Below are 15,297 nucleotides of genomic sequence, written 5' to 3'. Positions count from 1 at the left end.
TTCTTCCTGCTCCTTTTCGTCATAGGTGTATCAGATACTGTATGAAAGACAAATTAATTATGAAAGACATTCATTGTTATCTATTGTGATTTGTACTGTATTGTGTTACACTATGTGCAGATTTTTTTTTAAATGAAATGAAAGGTCCGTCTACTCTATCCTCAATTATATGTTGTTGTACAGCTGACCTGCAGGTCGCAGCAGGTCCAGTCAGAACCGGTGTCTCGTGTGTGACCCTCTGTCTATGTGTTGTTGTACAACTGACCTGCAGGTCGCAGCAGGTCCAGTCAGAACCGGTGTCTCGTGTGTGACCCTCTGTCTATGTGTTGTTGTACAGCTGACCTGCAGGTCGCAGCAGGTCCGGTCAGAACCGGTGTCTCGTGTGTGACCCTCTGTCTATGTGTTGTTGTACAGCTGACCTGCAGGTCGCAGCAGGTCCGGTCAGAACCGGTGTCTCGTGTGTGACCTCTGTCCACCCTGACGGTTCGGCCTCCTACCAGCTGTCCCGGCCTCCTCCCTCCCATCACTGTGGCACCACCTGGGAAGATGGCAACGTGAGTCTAGCTGGTCCTTTAACTGCTCTGTCACTCTGTTGAGTTGAAGGTGTCTGTGGCTTTGGCTTTTTTACTATGTAGCAGTGGCTATGTGTGTGGCGTGACTTTTCAAAAGTGTTAACAATGAAAAGGGTATCTTTGGCCCGGGCCATGGCTCAGTGGTCCAGGCACCTTGGCTGGTAATCCAGTCTGGCAGTGTGCCGCGGGTTCGACTCCCAATCCCGACGGCCTTTACTGCATGTCTTCCCACCCATCTCTCTCCCCATTTCCTGTCAGCCTACTGTCTGTCCCTCCATAAAAATATAAAATAAAGGTTAAAGCCACACAAAAAACATTAAAAAAAAGAAAAGAAAAGGGACAAAATCAGACACGCCAAAACAAACCATTGTCTGTCTTGATGAACGTCTAAGCGACCGAAACGTTGACCTAATAAAGAGCAACATTCTTTTGGCAAGTGTCTGACAGTGTGCGGGACGTCTTCTTTGTCTTTCAAAGATATCCTTTTCATTATATGCTCTATTGCCCTACACACCTGTCTTTCATTATATGCTCTATTGCCCTACACACCTGTCTTTCATTATATGCTCTATTGCCCTACACACCTGTCTTTTGAGGCCTTTTGCTATAAACATTGCAATGATAACATAACGTTGACTAAATGTAAATCGGTCTGTCTGTCTGTCTGTCTGTCTGTCTGTCTGTCTGTCTGTCTGTCTGTCTGTCTGTCTGTCTGTCTGTCTGTCTGTCTGTCTGTCTGTCTGTCTGTCTGTCTTGTCTGGTCTGTCTACAGAGGATTGTCGTCGCCAATGACACACACATCTCACCAATCAGAGCATCACCCTGAATGTCTGTGTGGAGCATGTCATTCATGGAGTGGAGTGCCTTTCTTCAGGGGTAAGAAAAACGTTTCTCAAAATATCATCACATTCTATAGCCTTCATAACAGGCTCCATTTTGTCCTTTCTTCTTCATCCCACAATGCATCACTCTGTCACACCCTGTCTGAAGTGATGACATGATGTTAGGATGATTAATTAATAATGATAAATAAAACTGTATAAAAATGCATGCATTGTGTCCCTGGTGGAGACAACATGATCCTAGTTCTAATCTGACTCCTGTCATGTCTTGTCTCCTCTCTGTCTGTCCTCCGACAAAATAATCAAAAGTGTGAAGGGTGAATTATCACGTAACTAGTGACAAACAGGTAAAACAGGAAAAACAATAATTCTGACAGTAGACTGAACTGGAAGATAGAACGCCATGTTTACAATTAGGGGTGCACGATTATGAAATTATGACCGATCTCCGATTATTTGCAGGGTCCGATATTATCCAAATATCTGTGAAAATAATCCAGATTATTTTGAGACCGATCCGATTTGGCATTTTTATGGCCGATATGGTCGATTCCGATACTATTTACAATCTAGACAGACAGTATAGTCTGTAGTAGATGTAAGGGGATGAAAGAAGAGGACCCTTCAATTCAACAGCAATTATCTATTATACATTTGAGAAGGTGTCCCCAAAGCCCGAACCACGAAAAGAAAGTCACCAGCTACTACGTCACTGACACGCTGCAACACGCTGCACCACACACTGCAACAACACACTAACACGTCACACACTTACCCTCCGCGTCGTTCGTTCCCTATCTCCTAATGTCGCGCCGCTCGGCCACACTCCACACCACCCGCGTAGAAATTGTCATCGCACTGCCACTAAAGCCGGCTCCCGTCCACACTCGCAAACAATATCAATATAAATAATAAACACAAACACGCCACAAGCACCGACACCCCCGCCTAATTTGTTGCCACGTCTATGAAAACAAGCCCAGAAAAAATGCCATTCAACACGCTACTTACAACTCGCTTACAATTCGCGGACCTGGCAACACTGCATCCTGTTTTCCCATTGGCTACGGTTGCTACAACACGCATTTGCACTGCATCTTGGGAGCAACACAGCTTAATGTAGGGGTCACCGATTGCTGTGCTACATCCCCCTCATGTTCTCACCACCCCGTTCGGCTACACCACACACACTAACCTACACAATTCTCCACATGCAACACAGGGCCCTTATTGGCTAGCCCCCTCACATGGCGATCCCCACACCCGAGGCGCATATATGGATACGAACAACAACAGCAACACCACACGCACACGCGCGCGCTGCAACAAAAAGCTACGTACAGTGTGTGTGTGTGTGTGTGTGTGCGCGCGCGCGCGGGGGGGGGGATTTGGATCGCCGCGCGATGCAGCGCAAATTGCACTACACTACACAGGGCTCGACAGTGCGACTACGTACTCGCATTTGCGACTTCACCAATCACCGTGCAAGTTGTACAATTCACTTTGTAGCACCGGTGCGACTACACAATCCGATCTTTAAAGCTAAACGTTGCGCAGTTTACATCCAAAAGAATGTGTCACTCTCTCGGTTCTGCACCGCTGCTGGAGAAGTATAGCACTGTCGAAGGCAACGCAACTAATCCCCCCCCCCCCCCCCCCCAGCGAGGGAGGAGAGAGAAGAGAGCGAGAGAGAGAGAGTGGCAGTGGCAGCCAGCAGCGATGTAACATGAGCCTGTGCATTTCACGCTTTTCACCCTATATAACTTCAACGCATAGGCAATCAAGTCAAGACCATTAATTAATGACTGCTGTGTAGGGGTGACGATTGCGTGATGCTTATATGTACAGGATTCTATAGGTCACCACTCTTGGTGTGACACACACACGGCTCCTGTCTCTGTTTATTATATGGATCACAACAACACCAACAACACTACACGCACACGCGCGCACGCGCTGCAACACAAAACAGCTGCATACAACGCGTGTCACTGTGGACTTCTGTACCTGTGGACTTCTGTATCGCAACGCGGGGCAACGCAACTCTGGGATGAGCGGGCCGAAGGCCCGCGAAATTCTAGTGACTTGACAAGATAGATTAGATAACAGTACTATTGTAGAGCTGCCAACTGCTTTAACGTTGCATATCGTCGCTGTCAGGTGGAGAAACCTCATATGTCCATAACCATTCCCTTTTAATCATCATTTATTTTTACATTGTGAAAATAGATCTACAAGCTCGTAGATCTGCTATTTTCACTACTTTTGTGTGTGACACTCTTATATGATGATGAAGTAGGCCAGTATAGGGCTTTAATTTGTGTTAAAGAAAAACATGTTCGTCACGACAGAGACGATATGGAATTTCTGCTCTCTGCCACGTTGCTTTCTACTTTCAGATTTTAGGGATGCACCGAAAGGGAGATTCTTGGCCGAAACCGAATACCGAATATAGGAAACAGTGGTCCGAAAACCGAATACCGAATATAGGAAACAGTGGTCCGAAAACCGAATACCGAATATAGGAAACAGTGGTCCGAAAACCGAATACCGAATATAGGAAACAGTGGTCCGAAAACCAAATACCGAATATAGGAAACAGTGGTCCGAAAACCAAATACCGAATATAGGAAACAGTGGTCCGAAAACCGAATACCGAATATAGGAAACAGTGGTCGAAAACCGAATACCGAATATAGGAAACAGTGGTCCGAAAACCGAATACCGAATATAGGAAACAGTGGTCCGAAAACCAAATACCGAATATAGGAAACAGTGGTCCGAAAACCAAATACCGAATATCCGAATATGATTAATATTATATATCTTTTTTCCTACCATTGCTGTCATGGCCGTATCTAAAGGTACATACCTGATTTATGGCAAAATAAATGGTTACGGCAAAACTTAACTTAAATAATAATCACTATTATGGGTCCATAAAACATTTATTCAGCTCTTTTGAATGCATTAATTGCATACACTATTCGGTGATATATTTTCTGCCTATTCGGGCCGAAACCGAATAGGCCGAAAATGCATTTTTAGCCATTTTCTGCCGAATATTTTCTGCGGCCTAATATTGGGTGCATCACTAGTTCAGATGTTACGACCTGTACTGTACAGCACAGGGAGGACAAACACTCAAACACCGAACACTGGCTCAGTGAGAAACATTAGTTATAGCCAGTTCATTAATAGCCGTTTCAGTTCTTGATGTACAGTAGATGTGAGCCTATCACTGATTCAGTTGTACAGTATGACTTTAGTTACATATAGACACGTTAACTATATTATTCTGTGGTGTTTTATTTTTCAATGAACCATGTCCATGTCCATAATAACATGCCTGGACATGTTCAGCTGTCAAATCTGTCTGCATACAATTCCTATTGCAGTTTGTTATTGGCAAAACGTAGGAAAAGTAATGGTGAAAAGTTACAAAAATAATACCATATTTGAGCTAAACACACACAGTAGCCTGTACTTCTACATCTTTATATTTAGTAATGACAATCTCTCTTCCAGGTGTCGTATAAGACAGAGTGCAGAGGTAAGAGTTCAATATGATCATTATATTACTTGAAATTATTTTAATTACCTTCATAAATTTTACTTTATTTAATTCGGTCTATGAGTAGCATGACTTGCTTACTGTGTGACCTACTTAAATTAATGTATCCCTTTCAAATCGATTCATTGCACTTCCACATGTAATTCTCTGCAGAAACCAGTTATTCCAGTATTAAATATTGTGATTGTTTGTGTTGTCACTCAACGATAACTTCAGCAACGTCTTTCTTGTACTCTTGTACAGCTAACTGTGCAGCGAGAGAGAACAAAGGTGAGTCACAGAGTTTAAGGTATTTTCCATGCCTGCCGTGATGAAGCAACAACCCTTTCCTTCCTTGTTTTACTAGAGGTGTAGGTCACTTCTAGCCTGGTTTTTAACCACTCCCCCTTGAAATCGCATCGCATCAGGCGATTTCTGGGAGGGGGTGGTTTATGAGGCTAAGTCACTTCCACCTTTTTGACCGACAGCCTCAAACACCTCTGCAAAAAGATCATGTACAAGTGCAAGTGTGCTGGAGAGACTGCTTGCCTATAATAAGACTCGCCTCTAAGACTCAGAGCACTTCTCTCTCTCCTTGTATCTCTCTATCCTTGTATCGCTTCTTCTCACCTTTTTTCAACAGTCGCCAGTCCCCCCCCCCCCCCCCCTCCTCTTGTAACCATTTCTGATACGTTTGTGCTTTATTCATCACAAATGTTTTGTGATAGCAAAACATTATAAATTTTTTTGATAGCATGTTGTCACAAGATGTGGTTTGTTACTAAATGTTTGACATGTAGTCATGTTATGAATATGGGATGCTTGGTCAAATTAAACATTTTCATACCAATACAGTAATGGTTATAAAACAGAAAACAAGTTGTAGTCTCATGTATGCAATGTCTGTATATAAACAGCTTAGGCATATTTCTTGCAGCAGAGTTAGTTTAGTTTAGTTTACTCAGTTAGTCAGTTAGCAGCAGCGTTAGTTAATTAGTTTGTTTCTAGCAGCAGGCTGTGTCCCCTGCCAATATGGCAGCGATGTTGTTGACCTATACGATCCTGTGGCCAATACTTATATAATGTCAATATGTCTACAGTAACAGCAGGTCCAGTAAGAAGTGTGTCGTGTGTGACCTCTGTCCACGCTGACGGTTCGGCCTCCTACCAGCTGTCCCAGCCTCCTCCTCCCTACCATAGCTGTGAAGCGACCTGGGAAGATGGCAACGTGAGTGACACTCTGACCTGTTCACTGGCTGCTCGGGGGCGCCCGGCTAAAAGGGACGTGGAATTATAGGTTGTTGTTCCTCAATGTGTAAAAGTATAGCCTACACTGGATGATCCGAATACATATTTCAATTTGGTTTCATTATGGGCCAGTTGTTTAGTTTCTTTGGTATGTTCCTTCTTCATTTATAAAGTTGACACCGTCTCAAAGGTGTGAGAGCCTATAGTGTTAGTGTGCACACAGAAGGACACCTTGTTTTCGTCAATAATGTCCGCTCATTTAGACCAGCGAACACAGGAATGCTGTCAGAGCCTCCCTAATACACCCTGGACAACGCTCCACACGTCCTAGACTCTCCTCCCTTCCCTAAAACACCCTGGACAACACTCCACACGTCCTAGACTCTTCTCTCTTCCCTAATACACCCTGGACAACGCTCCACACGTCCTAGACTCTTCTCTCTTCCCTAATACACCCTGGACAACGCTCCACACGTCCTAGACTCTTCTCTCTTCCCTAATACACCCTGGACAACGCTCCACACGTCCTAGACTCTTCTCTCTTCCCTAATACACCCTGGACAACGCTCCACACGTCCTAGACTCTTCTCCCTTCCCTAATACACCCTGGACAACGCTCCACACGTCCTAGACTCTTCTCTCTTCCCTAAAACACCCTGGACAACGCTCCACACGTCCTAGACTCTTCTCTCTTCCCTAAAACACCCTGGACAACGCTCCACACGTCCTAGACTCTTCTCTCTTCCCTAAAACACCCTGGACAACGCTCCACACGTCCTAGAATTTCTTCCCTTCTCTAAAACACCCTGGACAACGCTCCACACGTCCTAGACTCTTCTCTCTTCCCTAAAACACCCTGGATCTCAGCCATCTGATTATTTGCTTCCTCAAGGCACTACACTATTCTCTCTGCACTGTACTTATGTTACTTATGACCATTTACTCTGCATATTCCCATCTCACACTTGTAAATCGCTCTGGATTAGAGGGTCTTCTAAATGCCTAAATTGTGAATTGTACAAATGCACGCATTCATGCACGCACACACGCACATGCATAGGAGAGGTGTGTGTGTGTGTGTGTGTGTGTGTGTGTGTGTGTGTGTGTGTGTGTGTGTGTGTGTGTGTGTGTGTGTGTGTGTGTGTGTGTGTGTGTGTGTGTGTGTGTGTGTTTGTGTGTCTTTCCCCTTTTTCTGCTGTTTAACAGTTTGAGAAGTGGGTGGTGACACATGACTGATGTGGTCTGGGCCACAGACTCTGTGGTGACAGACCACAGCTCTTCCTATAGCATTACATCTCTAAAAATTGCTTATTAATTCCAAGAATTAACAAACAACCTCCACTGATTCATCATAACTGTTGTCTAAGATACACACACACACACACACACACACACACACACACACACACACACACACACACACACACCCCACATTATGCTTCGGAAGTATGTTTGCCTTTATTTATATACAGTATACGCTACTGTCTGTCTGTCTGTCTGTCTGTCTGTCTGTCTGTCTGTCTATCTATAGAAGATTGTCATAGCTGCTGGTTCTGATCGGAGCCAATCACGAGTCTCGCACCTGACCAATCAGAGCATCGCCCTGAATGTCTGTCTGGGTCATGTGACGTATAGAGTGGAGTGTTTTTTGGAAGGGGTAAGGACATCTTTCTCACAGGACCCACATATATAACATCACGTTTCACCCTGTCTTCCTTTTTGTGTACCAAGAAAATCAACAAGTTGCAATACATGATTGACAGACAGTAGGACAGCTGAGAGGGAGACAGTTTATGATGAGACAGACAGTAGGACAGCTGAGAGGGAGACAGTGTAGGAGAGACAGACAGTAGGAGAGCTGAGAGGGAGACAGTGTAGGAGAGACAGACAGTAGGGCAGCTGAGTGGGAGACAGTGTAGGAGAGACAGACAGTACGACAGCTGAGAGGGAGACGGTGTAGGAGAGACAGACAGGACAGCTGAGAGGTAGACAGTGTAGGAGAGACAGACAGGACAGCTGAGAGCGAGACAGTGTAGGAGAGACAGACAGTAGGACAGCTTAGAGACAGACAGTGTAGGAGAGACAGACAGTAGGACAGCTGAGATGGAGACAGTGTAGGAGAGACAGACAGTAGGACAGCTGAGAGACAGACAGTGTAGGAGAGACAGACAGTAGGACAGCTGAGAGGGAGACAGTGTATGATGAGAGACAGACAGTAGGGCAGCTGAGAGGGAGACAGTGTAGGAGAGACAGACAGTAGGACAGCTGAGAGACAGACAGTGTAGGAGAGACAGACAGTAGGAGAGCTGAGAGTGAGACAGACAGTAGGACAGCTGAGAGTGAGACAGACAGTAGGACAGCTGAGAGGGAGACAGTGTAGGAGAGACAGACAGTAGGACAGCTGAGAGGGAGACAGACAGTTGGACAGCTGAGAGGGAGACAGTGTAGGAGAGACAGACAGTAGGAGAGCTGAGTGAGACAGACAGTAGGACAGCTGAGAGGGAGACAGACAGTAGGACAGCTGAGAGGGAGACAGACAGTAGGACAGCTGAGAGGGAGACAGACAGTAGGACAGCTGAGAGGGAGACAGACAGTAGGACAGCTGAGAGGGAGACAGACAGTAGGACAGCTGAGAGGGAGACAGACAGTAGGACAGCTGAGAGGGAGACAGACAGTAGGACAGCTGAGAGGGAGACAGACAGTAGGACAGCTGAGAGGGAGACAGACAGGACAGCTGATAGGGAGACAGACAGTAGGACAGCTGAGAGGGAGACAGACAGTAGGACAGCTGAGAGGGAGACAGACAGTAGGACAGCTGAGAGGGAGACAGACAGTAGGACAGCTGAGAGGGAGACAGACAGTAGGACAGCTGAGAGGGAGACAGTGTAGCAGCTAGTGCTAAACAAAACCTTATCTTCTATCACATACTGTAGGTCAGCATCCATATTGCATCATTTTATTGGCATGACAAAATATACACTGTATTGTCAAACATAGCAAGGTAATGATGACACTATTTGAGTTAAACAGGCAGGCATGCACGCCCTCGCACACGCACACGCACACGCACACGCGCACACACACACACACACACACAAACACAAACACAAACACAAACACACACACACACACACACACAGTATTGCATGTACTTAATGTATACTAATTATGAAACCTCTCTCTCTCTATTCCAGATCTTATACAAGACAGAGTGCAGAGGTGAGAGAGCCCAATATGAACTTTACATTCCTAGAAAGCTTTCAGTCTGACTCGCTGTGGTTTCACTTGATTGATTCTGCTCTTTCCAGTAACTCTCAGAACCAGTTATTCAAGTATAAAATATTGTCTGTTTTTGTTGTCATTCAACGATAACTTCAACAATGTATCTTCTCATACGCAGCTAATTGTTCAGCAAGACCCAATAAAGGTGAGTCGCAAGCCTGTGTGTGTGTGTGTGTGTGTGTGTGTGTGTGTGTGTGTTTGTGTGTGTGTGTGTGCGCGTGCGTTTGCGTGCGTGCGCACGTGCGTGCTCGCTCACGTGCATGTGTGTGATTTGATGTATTTGATCAATTCCTGATACTTCTACATTTCCTTTGTGATCCCACGCAAATAATTGCGGCGTAGGTATGGTATCTCACTGATAAAACATGTGTTATTCTAATATAGTGAACAACAAAAATCACATATAAATAATAATAACATTCGACAACAAAGACATGTGTGTCTCTGAAAGCATCCACACGTCTCTATTTATTGTAATACAGTATTTCATCATTGAAATTATCAAAGGAAGGAACGTTATTGTACAGTAAGTACAGTACAGTACAGAACAGTATGTCTTTCCAGTAATGAAACCCCAAGTCTGTTATGACCTCAAAACGTCCTCATTTGACTCAGTGTGTGAGTCACTCACAGACAGTTCAAACTAGTCGCTCACACCCACAAACCATTTTTTGGCAAGCTCCTCGACCCAAAGAGACAAAAGAAATAGTACCTCTAACCATGGTGTTTCCTCAGAGTAAGCAGAATACGACATTGCGCCATCTTGTATATACATTTATTTATGCAGGTCACATGATCATCACCTGATGATCCCTGTGAGCCAAACGATTTGCACACAGGTGAAGTAATGACCTTAACGGTGCATAATACATGTCAATACCTACTGTTCACAAAGAAATAAACATCAATGTGGACCGCTCAGCGTACTGGAAAAACAAACCTTATAGTAAAGACACCCCTGAAATAGAGTCAAAATACGATGACCTTATCACATTGTGAAGTGGGAATCTACAATATCACAGATAATCATCTAGGAGGAGAACAACATGGAATCTGAAATCCTGGAATCAACCTGTTAAGCAGGACTGTAGCTTTTTACAACATAGTTATTCAAAACACTTTATATCATGAAGGATTTTAAACGTTGCATTTTAAACACGGTATTCAGCAATATATGAAACAATGTCAATACAAAACATAACACTAACATGGTTGATAATGCTTATCCAAGTAAGTGTTATCACCCACACAGCAATTATTATTATTATTATTACGTACGCGCATACGTACGTACAGTCAGGCCACTACGCGTGTGTGCGTGTGCGCATAGCCTATACGTTATTTCAGTTCAAGTTCTATAAAAAAAAAAAATGATATAGAGGGTATGCGCGTGACATGATGACATCATCATCATCCCCGGAAGTTACCCGGGCTTTCTACTCTTGCTTCTGAAGAAGGCGGTCGCTTTTTCTTTTTCTGCAAGTGGAGAAATCAGTGGCGGCGCGCACAGTCGCAGCGGCCCAGTGCACTCCCAGCACATCATAATTTCGTTATACTTGTACCTGTAGTCCTGTACCTGTTATGACAATAAAGTTCTATTCTATTATGCGAGAACGCCTACTGAGTGGCAAAAAATCCTACTTTCTGGCCTTGACAGCCTACATCCACACAGAAAAGTCCTATCTGATAGCATTAAATTATGTTAAACAATGTCAAACTCACTTTGCTACTCACTTTGCCACTCGATTTGCCATTCACTTTATGCATGCGCATACCCTCTATAGTAGAATTAACAGTAAATGTAATCTCTTCTATTTCGAACAGGCCCAGCTCTGACCTGTCTTGGTACGTGGTGTACAACAGAGCTATGGAGAGTCGTGCTGGCAGTGGTCCTTCCCCTTGGAGCCGTCGTCCTGGTGTCCTGTCTTGTCTACCGTCTATGGGTCCACTGCATCTCCAAGCGGAGTTTCAGTGTTGTCGGTGAAACCTGCGACGACGGGCCTGCATACAAGGTCTCCTACAGTGCTGTGGCAAGTCTGGCAACATTGAGCGTAGACGCTGCAGGAGAGGACGCTAAACCTTCAGAGGACAGAGACACAGGGTTCTGACCATAGAGTATAAAGAAGGATAGAGACTGAACTGGCAACAAGTCTGGCAACATTTAGCGTAGACGCTGCAGGAGAGGACGCTAAACCTTCAGAGGACAGAGACAGGGTTCTGACCATAGAGTATAAAGAAGGATAGAGACTGAACTGGCAACAAGTCTGGCAACATTGAGCGTAGACGCTGCAGGAGAGGACGCTAAACCTTCAGAGGACAGAGACACAGGGTTCTGACCATAGAGTATAAAGAAGGATAGAGACTGAACCGGCGCAAAGCTCCGCCCATCAGGTGCGATGAATCTACATGATTCATACTTCTATATACCATTATGCATGATTATTGTACTCAAAGCTGTGTATTTATGCACTGTGCCATATACAATAGACAACCTCGCAACACCTGTTACCATCCAGTTCACACAGGGAAACCATAGCTTTGTAGAAGTGAGCCTTTAAACCTCACATCTCAGCCATTGACCACGTTAAGTCAACCGTGGTGTTTATCTCAACCACGTTAAGTCAACCATGGTGTTTATCTCCTACAGCTAACCACGATAAGCTTCATTACTGGGTTACATTTTCACACCCATTTAAAAACCAGCATAAACTCAGGATTATCTCACAACTGTATCGTCTAGGGCAGCGGTTCCCAAACCCTTTTGGCCATGCACCCCCTGTTACCTCCTGACCTAGCTGACGCACCCCCTACATAAAAAATAAAAATGGCATAAGCTATATATTTCCTATACACATATGAACCTGAATATGGCATATATATGCAGCACCATATATACTTGCCATATATTGGCATAATATGTTAATATATAAATAATAAAACCATAGCACCACCATTAGCCTTTTCATGTCGCGCACCCCCTAGAAGGCGCTCGAGCACCACAAGGGGTGCACGCACCACAGTTTGGGAACCACTGGTCTAGGGGTCTATATCAACACTCAGATATGTCCCAGAGTATCCCCTCAACCAGCCCAGGCTTTAGTGTTTGATTGATTGATTGATTGAAGAATTTATTAACAGTTTGCAGAATTACAGTACATTTCAAGCACAAACTCAATACAAAGGCTGTTAACTGTGAGTGGACGACCCAATTAAGCATTACACTTGTTTCCAATAGGGTCCACCATGTTCAAATCATCAAAAACATTTAGAGACGTACAAATAGACACTTCTATATAGACAGAACAGGAATTCATCATAAAGGAGGTAAAAAGGGAAAAGAAACATATACAGTGAGGGAAAAAAGGGGTGGGCGGTGGGGGGGATTCACGTTCAGCTCCGTTAATTTGTTTGTTTTCCTTGGAGGAGCTGCGTTGGGTCCCCAAGTCGGCTCCGTGGCCGTACCTTGAGTTGGCTGTGTGGCCGTGACCGTCTCTTGTGTTGTCCTTGTGTTGGGTCCCCAAGTCGGCTCCGTGGCCGTACCTTGAGTTGGCTGTGTGGCCGTGTTGTAACTAAACAGCCTATACCTCTGTATTTTTAGGACATTGTCTCACATGTGTGTGAAGAGATTGGGGTGGCCGTATAGTGAATAGAGAGGTCATCTGGTAATCAGAAAGTCACCAGTTCGCCTCCCAGTCTGCCAAGTATATGTATATGTGTCGAAGATTAACATGCATTTCCCCGATGAGAAACAATGAGTTTCTAGTAATGTGGGATATCCTACAACCTCGTCATTTATAATTATAACTAGTCTTTCAGCTGTGGAAGTTGAAATACATAATATACTATGAGTTACATCATATAAAAACAACTAAACTAAAATGACATTTTATTGAATGTATTATATCTTCCAATATATATATATTATATGTATGTACATTTAACTATATAGTTTAATATTAAATAATGATATAATGAATATATCAGAATACATATTGTGCATGCTTGCACTATAATGAGGAACATGATTGTGTGGTTAGTGCAATACAGCGTGCAAACTAAAACACATTTACATGTAGTAAGCTCTCAGAGAATATGGATGAACAAACTCCACTATAAAATGTAGAGGCTATGAAGTGCAGAAATAGGGATATTTATGTGAGATGTTTGGGTCACCTTTTATGTAATTTACTTACATAAATGTGAAATATTGCACATGTGTTGTGGGATTATTAATACTCCTAACAGAGACTTTAAGAAATCATCGAGGTAGAGAGTGGACTGAAACAATGTCACGTTTATTACAAGGAGTGGTCTGTACCAGCCCAGGGAGGTGCACGGATGCAAGCCTCCCTCGCTGTAGTCATGAGTCTCTCTTATACACAGTGAAGGAACACAAATACATTTGAGGTGTGGTCAGTGGATATGGTCAAACATGGGTCTTGGGTAAGAATAGGTCATCTTGACAGACAATCAACAGGTGGAAGCCTTGCTCCAGGCAGTGTAGTATTTTCTGCCACTACAGTCCATCCTATTTCTCGTTGTAAATTAAAATTCCTAATATTAATTTATACCAAGGAACATGAGATACTATACTGTCTGCAAATTTACTACAAAAAGATGACTTATATATGGACTATCTCCTAGAGTAAGAAAGGTTTACATTTAAGTGTATTCAATGTTCACCCACATGATAATTTTCTTTTTATTACACACAACTTCTGATGGCTGGTAGGGGCGAAAACCCTTTTCCTTCTTATTGGGAAATTCCAACCTACGACCCTCGATTTGTCTTGAGCGATCACTCATAAGCCAGCATCAGGTGTAGTCTTTTTCCGTGGTTCTTTCCTCCATGCAAATGTTCTCCTCTCCTTATGTTTCTGTCACAAGTTGTGGCATGGCATTTTAGTCTTTTTTCCCCATGGTGGGCCCAGTATATCCGGCTCCCATCGCTGTCACTGGGGGGTGACTGCGGGGATTGAATGCGTGTGGGCCTTGTAGGGACGTCTGGAGTCTCTGGACGGACATGATGATGTGGCTTGGCTCTCATTGGTGTCACTGGCCCATGTGACATATTTATATATATATGTCTGTCAGGTTTCTTAGAGGGAGAACAACTTGCAGGTAATTTTGTTCACTTGAATTATTTCCACCGTGGTTAAAAAGGTGGTTATACAAAATTCATTTCAATATTATTATTATTATTATTATTATTTTACATTAATTGTCTTCAGCTTCAGCTTGTTATGTAGACAGCTCTAGAATTGCACTTTATGTAGTCATAGCACTTTATAGTACACATGTATAATATATTATATAGTATAGTATGTATAGTTTACATAGATACTCCAATGTTACGTTCTTAGTTTACGCATGATTCATGATAACTACTTTTTATACATGTGATGTATGCCATGCTTTTTGTTATTGCTTAATGTAAGTCGCTCTGGATTAAGAGCGTCTGCTAAATGCCTAAATTGTAATTCATATAACACTAGACTGACGTCAATGTATGTGTGTATATTTACCCATCATACAAACCCAAATCCTTTTAGTGCTTTCTCCGGTTGTCTTCATTTGCTTGTTTGTTTTTTCCCTTGTTTAAACACATCTCCTGATATGTTTCTCTTAATTTATTGGATTTCAGAGCTGGAAAAAACAAAACAGCACACTGCACCCTATTCTAAAACATTTGTTCTATACTTTTCCCCAGATGATAATACATAATTAGGAATTTATTAAGATCTATCTTGATCACAGTTGATCACAATCTTTCACAGTCTGATTTATGGTTAACTCCCTC

The 15,297-nt window shown here is 43.5% G+C and overlaps 1 long non-coding RNA gene across 1 annotated transcript; it reads left to right on the top strand.

The window, feature by feature from the left end:
* Positions 1–7,752: 7,752 nt before the first annotated feature.
* On the top strand, positions 7,753–11,503 carry LOC306927214. Its single transcript, XR_013790503.1, has 4 exons — positions 7,753–7,872; positions 9,410–9,434; positions 9,616–9,642; positions 11,322–11,503. It is a non-coding gene; the product is annotated as an uncharacterized lncRNA (long non-coding RNA).
* Positions 11,504–15,297: the final 3,794 nt, after the last annotated feature.

The sequence above is a fragment of the Electrona antarctica genome (assembly GCF_951216825.1).
Source record: "Electrona antarctica genome assembly, chromosome: 7".
In the NCBI taxonomy this organism is placed as follows: Eukaryota; Metazoa; Chordata; class Actinopteri; order Myctophiformes; family Myctophidae; genus Electrona; species Electrona antarctica.
The sequence above is the reverse complement of the archived record's forward strand: the minus strand, read 5'-3'. Positions and strand labels throughout refer to the sequence as shown.